Here is a 6,699-nt window from a genome sequence, read left to right as displayed (position 1 = left end):
TTCTCAAGACAAAAAAGGAAAGTAAAAATATGAATTGCTTTATATTTTGGATGTAACACATTTTTAAAAACAAATGAGAAAAAAAGAATAATCAAAGCACTGAAAAAGCCTAGTTGAGTTATTCCATCATAAAATTATTCTATCATTTGAAACTCTTGGTTCTATAAAATGATTACATAAAATTACAACGGTAAATCAAGTAAAATAATTAAACATCCTCAAGATAACATTCTGGACTGGTGACCTTTTTGGTGGTCCATGTGGACAAACCAGCAAACTCAGGTTCAGAAAATGTGGTTTATGCTCCGAGACTGACCTGTTAGTCATAAAGTCTTGTGAGCATTGAAGTGTGTGACACACTATTTTGTCTACCTTGAATAGCATGCATACTTCCAAAACCACCTCTATTACTGAATGAGATAAAAACAGCAGGAAGGCAAAATGTCCCCTAGGAGATGTTCTTTACCAAAACCATTTTGAAGTGTCACCCCTGACCTTAGCCCTCCCCTGTTTTCCGAAGCTCTGGAAAATCATGCTCTCCATGGCGGTCCCCTTTTGGAGCCTCCTGGCCAAACTGTCTGGAAAGTAAACAAATGTCTCAGCCCCACATTCAAGTAGACGACCACCATCCTCCCTCCAAGATATCCCAGCAGTGAGTCATATATCCTGCCGTCTTACATTTGCTAACATTTTCCAGTAGGTGCAATCATTTTCCCTGACCAAGAAAAACCAATTTCATTTGTGGTTCCTGAGTTAGAAGCACAAACCTCAAAAGAGTCCTCCCCCTATTTTTCCTTTCTACCAGCACTACATGGGTTTACAACAAAAAGTACGGGTACTTTATGTTTTACTCAATTTATTCTACAGCTTTTTCACTTTTAATTACATTTTAATTAACATTGACTTAAACCAAACTCATTAACAAACACCCTGTAGCTGACTTTAGCTTATTCTTATTTCATTGTAGACAACTTTGATTAGAGATCTATTTAAGCCCACATGTTTTAGTGCAGTGGTATTTTTTTCTGGAGAAGTCATCACTAAAACATGGCTGAAGAGCAAATGGAGGGAATACCCTAGCAAGATGGACAAGACTGATACAGCTTTGAGATCCTTAGCCTAGACCCTTTTAATATTAAGGGTGTAATTAATGTGTTATTGTTTTACATTCATTCTTGTTTTTCTTATTTCAAGACATCTTGATTTTTTTTTTCATTTTATTGTAAATCTCTTTATGGTGTATTTGTTTATTGTATTTATGTTTGTAAATGTTGTTTGGATCACCAAAGATGCATCTAACACCAGGTTAGAGGTTATAGTAAGTGTTTATATACTCACAGTTGCTGTATTTTCTATAAATGCTAGAAATAAAACTTCTGGTTCAAAGGAATAAACTGAAGAATAGATTATGTGAAGAATTGACATTAAAGACCACTCTATGTGGAAACTCTCTCACATGCCATGCAGAAAGTTCATGCATGGAAAATACAGACAACCATATATAACAGGAACATCCTCAACTACATGTGGTGGCAACATGTTTCTAGATACAAACTGTCCCAGGAGACCTGCAGACTGCAGATCATAGGATCAAAGTCATCCGTCATTTAGTAATCAGTTAATCAGTAATGAGACCAATGTCATGAAATTTGCCTTCTCATTGCCTATTCGAAAATGTTTTGTACGTAACTTGTACAATTCTACAAATTCATGATTTGTTTTCTCCATAAAAACATGTTTGGTAAACATTTGTACCTTTAATGGACAATCTGCATGTTTTGTGTTTCCCTTGCTTATTTGTGCTTTGGTTGGATTCAGACTTATCTAGTGAAGATGGTTTTAGCAGGAAAACATGGCTCAAAGTTTAACATTGTAAGGATCCATCACAGCTTTGCCTGGGGATCTCCAGCATGTGCAGAAATAGTTAGTGCTGGCTAGCAGAGCATAGTGTGTGGGAGGTTTTAAGCAGGAAGAAGTCTTTGTTCAACTTATGTTTCAGTTGCTGAGATCCTCTGACAATAGTACATTCCCCCTGCTGGGATAAAAACGATTATTACAAATCAGAAAAACATATCCGAGCTAAGAAAGGGAAAATCAGAAATGGCCCAAATGGGCATTAAGGTTAGGGCTTTTATGTCAGAAAGTACAAATAAAGTAAAACATTTATATAACATGTGGCAAAATGATACAGAGCGTGTTTTCCTTTGAATTATTTATCTTTATTTACAAATACTAACATGAGAAAACTGTTTGAAAGGAGAGGGTTAAAATACAAAGACAATGGAGGTTTTGGGAAATTTTCATTTTTGAGTTGTGGTGCAGCAGTCTAAGAAGACAACTTCATTTTATACTGGAGTATATGCACTGGCTGGAAAAATTGTTTATAGCTGTATTTGGCAGCTGTTTCCTTGGAGATCTAAACCGTACTAATTATTTCCATTCTTTGTGAGCCTTTGCAGTGGGTCAAAAGCTACCTTGAATAAAGTTGATCGAAGAGCATTTCTCTGCATTTCATTTCATGTGCATTTACATTTTGAACACATTTATTATACTGTACAAAAGTGCACTCAACATGATTTAGAAGATACTGCAAGAGGTCTGAAATACAGGACAAGACAATGAGCAGACTGTAGATGTGTGGGGGTTTAAAAAAAAAGCCATTCATGTGAGGTCACTGTGAGGTTAGGTGAATTATGAAGAGGCTTGTCTTTAAGTTTTGAATAATAATGCTATCACTAGAACAACAACAACTACTGTATATATATATATATATACACACACACACACCAAAAAAAAAATCATGAAAAAAAAAAAACCTTTCATTTTCTTAACTCATGCTTCTTGTTTGGAAAAATGTGTCCCTGTTATAGAATCACAACTCCTTTTTCATATAATAGGATCTTACAAGGATATTTCATCTGTCATGTAATATTCCTGATATCTTTGTTTTTCATTCTTTAAATTCCATTAAACTTTTTAGAGCAATTTTTGTGGAAAACTTTAGTTTGTATTTGGAGTACAACAACAAACATTTGTGTATTCTTATTTATATACTTCCATCATTACTTTGAACTACCATGCAAAAACTTTGAGTTTTCTTCAATGAACAAAATATATATACCAATATAACATGCAGTGTTTCTATGTTCCATCTATTTAGTTGGGGAAAGTGAACACCAAAAAAAATAAAATAAAATAAAAATAAAACAACAACAAGCCAGTACAAGTCAGTATCTGGCCATTCTCCAGACGAGACATTCCTTTGAATAAATCAGTCATTGTATTTGAGTGAGTGGTGCAATAAAGAGTTCAGCATTTGTCACCATTTTCATTGCCTTTCATCACAGTCACTAAAGCATGTATCCCCTGCTAAGAAATGAGAGAGCAATCTGTAGTTTTAATAGATATTAATGCATTTGAGTTTTCACTTTTTCGCACATCAATAGAAATATAGTTAAAACATTTGAAAACACTAAGTCCAGTCATCCAGCACTGCCCCTGTTCGAAGCAATTGGGATTGTAAGCAGGGTTCGAAATGACTTAGGACTCTTGGGGGGTCCCCTAAAATTGAATTATTAAAGGTTCTGAAGACTACCTTGCTACACGATATACTGTAGGCAAAATTATATGGACCAGTGTTGAAGGTGGGATAATGGTCTTGGGATGTTTTCCCTTGCCCCGCTGATCTAGATACTTACATGAACGTGAAATAAAGCAGTGCTTTTGGTTTCTCAGGTAAATTAACCCCAATCAACTCACAGACTTTAATTAAGTCCTGGTTACCTTTCGTAATCGTTCTACTGTTAGCTGGCAGATCATTTGGCTTCATACACATAAGTTACAGCTAGCAAGAAACGTTGACAAACGTAACGTTACTCTTCTAATCATTACACTGGGTATCTAGTTAATGCAATTTTTGATACAGGAACTCGAACTCCTAATATTTTACTATAAGCAATTGTGGAGATATAAACACAATCGATGCACTTACAGGATTTTCATTCAGGATTTCACGATATCTCGTTTTGCCGTGTTCGTCTAGTACGTGTCTGTGCGAGCACCACAACAATCTGTGATGCTGAACTCACATCTAGCTAATAGCTGCCCTGATTGCTGCCTCGCGCTAGGAAATAAATTAATTACTGTTATAAATACAAAACGTCACTAAAACCTATAATTTTCACAATAATTTTTAATGTTTGTGGTCCGGGACCGCCCCAGACCCCCCTCATTTCGAACCCTGATTGTAAGTATTTCATAATCTGTTGCCAAAAGTGCTTATCATATTGCGTATATTACTATGCATTTAATTCAGTTTCCAAAAGCAGTTTGCACACTTTCCTTTTATTTTTATTTTTTTCGTACAATTCAGAAGTTTGGGGATTCTTATTGAAAAGTCTCTAATGCTCACCAAAGCTGCATGTATTTGAACAAAAATATGGCAAAAACAGTAAAACTGTGAAATATTATCACAAATTAAAATAAGTGTTTTCCATTTTAATGTATTTTAATATGTAATGTATTCCTGTGTAAGGAGCTATATTTTCAGCAGTCATTAGGCTACTCCAGTCTTCAGTTTCACATGATCCTTCATAAATCATTCTAATATAGCGATTTGGTGCTTAGGAAAAATTATTCATATTCTAAAATATGAAAAGCAGTTGTGCAGCTTAATATTGTAATTTATAGTTTTTTGATGAATAGAAAGCTCAAACATTTGTTTGAAATTGTTTTTGTTTTTTTTGTACCAATGTAAACATGACCACTGCTACTGTACTTTTGATCATGTGAGTGCACCATTTCTGAATTAAAATATTAGTTTTTAATAAAAAAAATTATCATGCTGACCCAAAACATTTGAACAGTAGTATATATATATATATATATATACAGTATATAGATATAGATATATGTGATGACTTGTTGACACAGCGTTTAAAGAAATCACAGACCCAACAGAAGACAACCACACTTGCTGTACATTTTACAGACACACATCCCAAAGCAGCAGACTTCTGGCGTGGTTGAATATACTGAACAGATTTCTTCCATGCCAGTGGATCCAAAGCAGCCAGACATGAGCACAAGCAAGCAAGGAAAGCACTATAACTCATAGACTGCAATGTCCTACAGTTTTTACCTTCCTCTGGGCTACATTCTCTTATGACCCAATACTTGGCAGCCTATTGTAACAGTGTGGAAAAAAAGCCTCCCATTCCAGTTTTTGGCTTGAGAGTACTGCTTCTTGCAAACGATGTTACAGTGGTTTGGAAAGGCTATTGGCCACTCCATTGGGCTGGGCTACACGAGAAGAGCTGCCTTTCGACACAACCCACCCCCTCCTCACCTCTGCTCCTCTTTGCCGTGCAAGCATTGGAGATGGAGAGTAAATCAAGTGCCTGAAGAACATGGCTCACAGCTGTTTCCTCTCCTTTCCCTCAGAAGTTTTTAAAAGACTGAAGAGGATTCAAACACAACATTAGTCAAGCATTATTTTGAATAACTTAAGTCCTCTGGTTCACCTTGTGCAAAATATTCTCATATTTAGATAATCATAGCTGGTTTTACTCCCGAAAGGTGGAAACTATTTCCAGTACACATGAACAGATTTGTTTTAAATCTCGAAAACCTTTCGAGTTGGATTTTCATTACATACCACTTGAGATTTAGAATCAGTTTCCTCATGAATGCTAGTTAACTAGAAGCATAGTTTGGCAAAGAGTTCAAATTAGTCATAACATGACTAATTCAAATACAACTTCAGCTGCGTCTGCCAAAATGGCTCAGATGAGATGAGGGGGTGAAAATAAGAAGCTAATCAGTAGTGAAAGTTATTTTTCCATAAAATGTATTTCAGCAAATTACTATTTGCTTTTCTGACAACTTGAAATAATAGTTAATACTAGTGTATTCATCGCCAGGCATCATCCATATGGTATAACTGAATATTTGATATTTGTATATATTGGGAATTTATTACAGCTATTTTGCTATAACTTCCTCTAGAATTAGACCACCCTACACCAATCCAACCCGCCCCTCACTACAACCCTGCCCTCTGAAGATATGTCAGCCAACCTGAAGTCAGACCAGTAAAAAGCAGGGTGAAATTTCTGATTGGCTAAAATGCATGGGCCACTTACCTGTCCCCTATTGTTGTCTAAAGGATCACAGCTACAGGTGAGATTCTTCAGAACATCTAAATCAGAGATATCTTTTAGGTAGTAGAGAACTTAAAACATGTTCAGAACATTAAGTAGTATACATTATACTAAAAATGACAGTTTGCTTCTACTTTATAGCACTATATACAATTTTACTGAATTGAAAATAAAATAATATTTTTTTTCTTGCAATAATTACAGAACAGAGCAAAACCTGACACTATACAGACAAATAACGGATTCAGCCAAACCAAAAGCAAAATCTTGGTCATCTTTTACATAAATGTTCATGAGGGAACATACCCATGTGTGGAGCATGTGAAATGTGCTTAATAAAATGTGAAACTGGACAAGTCATCGGAACTGTAGGAGATTCTGACCAGCAAATGTAATGTTTAGCTTGTCCCATTGTCTAGTATTTATATTAAATATACAATAATAGCAAAGAACAAACTATCATTAAAAATAGTAATGAAGAACATGCAGTGTAATTCAACAGAGCCAGAATGGATGCTTATGAGAGAGCACTGACAAA

The sequence above is a fragment of the Carassius carassius genome, chromosome 19 (genome assembly GCF_963082965.1).
Source record: "Carassius carassius chromosome 19, fCarCar2.1, whole genome shotgun sequence".
Classification (NCBI taxonomy): Eukaryota; Metazoa; Chordata; class Actinopteri; order Cypriniformes; family Cyprinidae; genus Carassius; species Carassius carassius.
Note: the sequence above shows the minus strand (reverse complement) of the source record.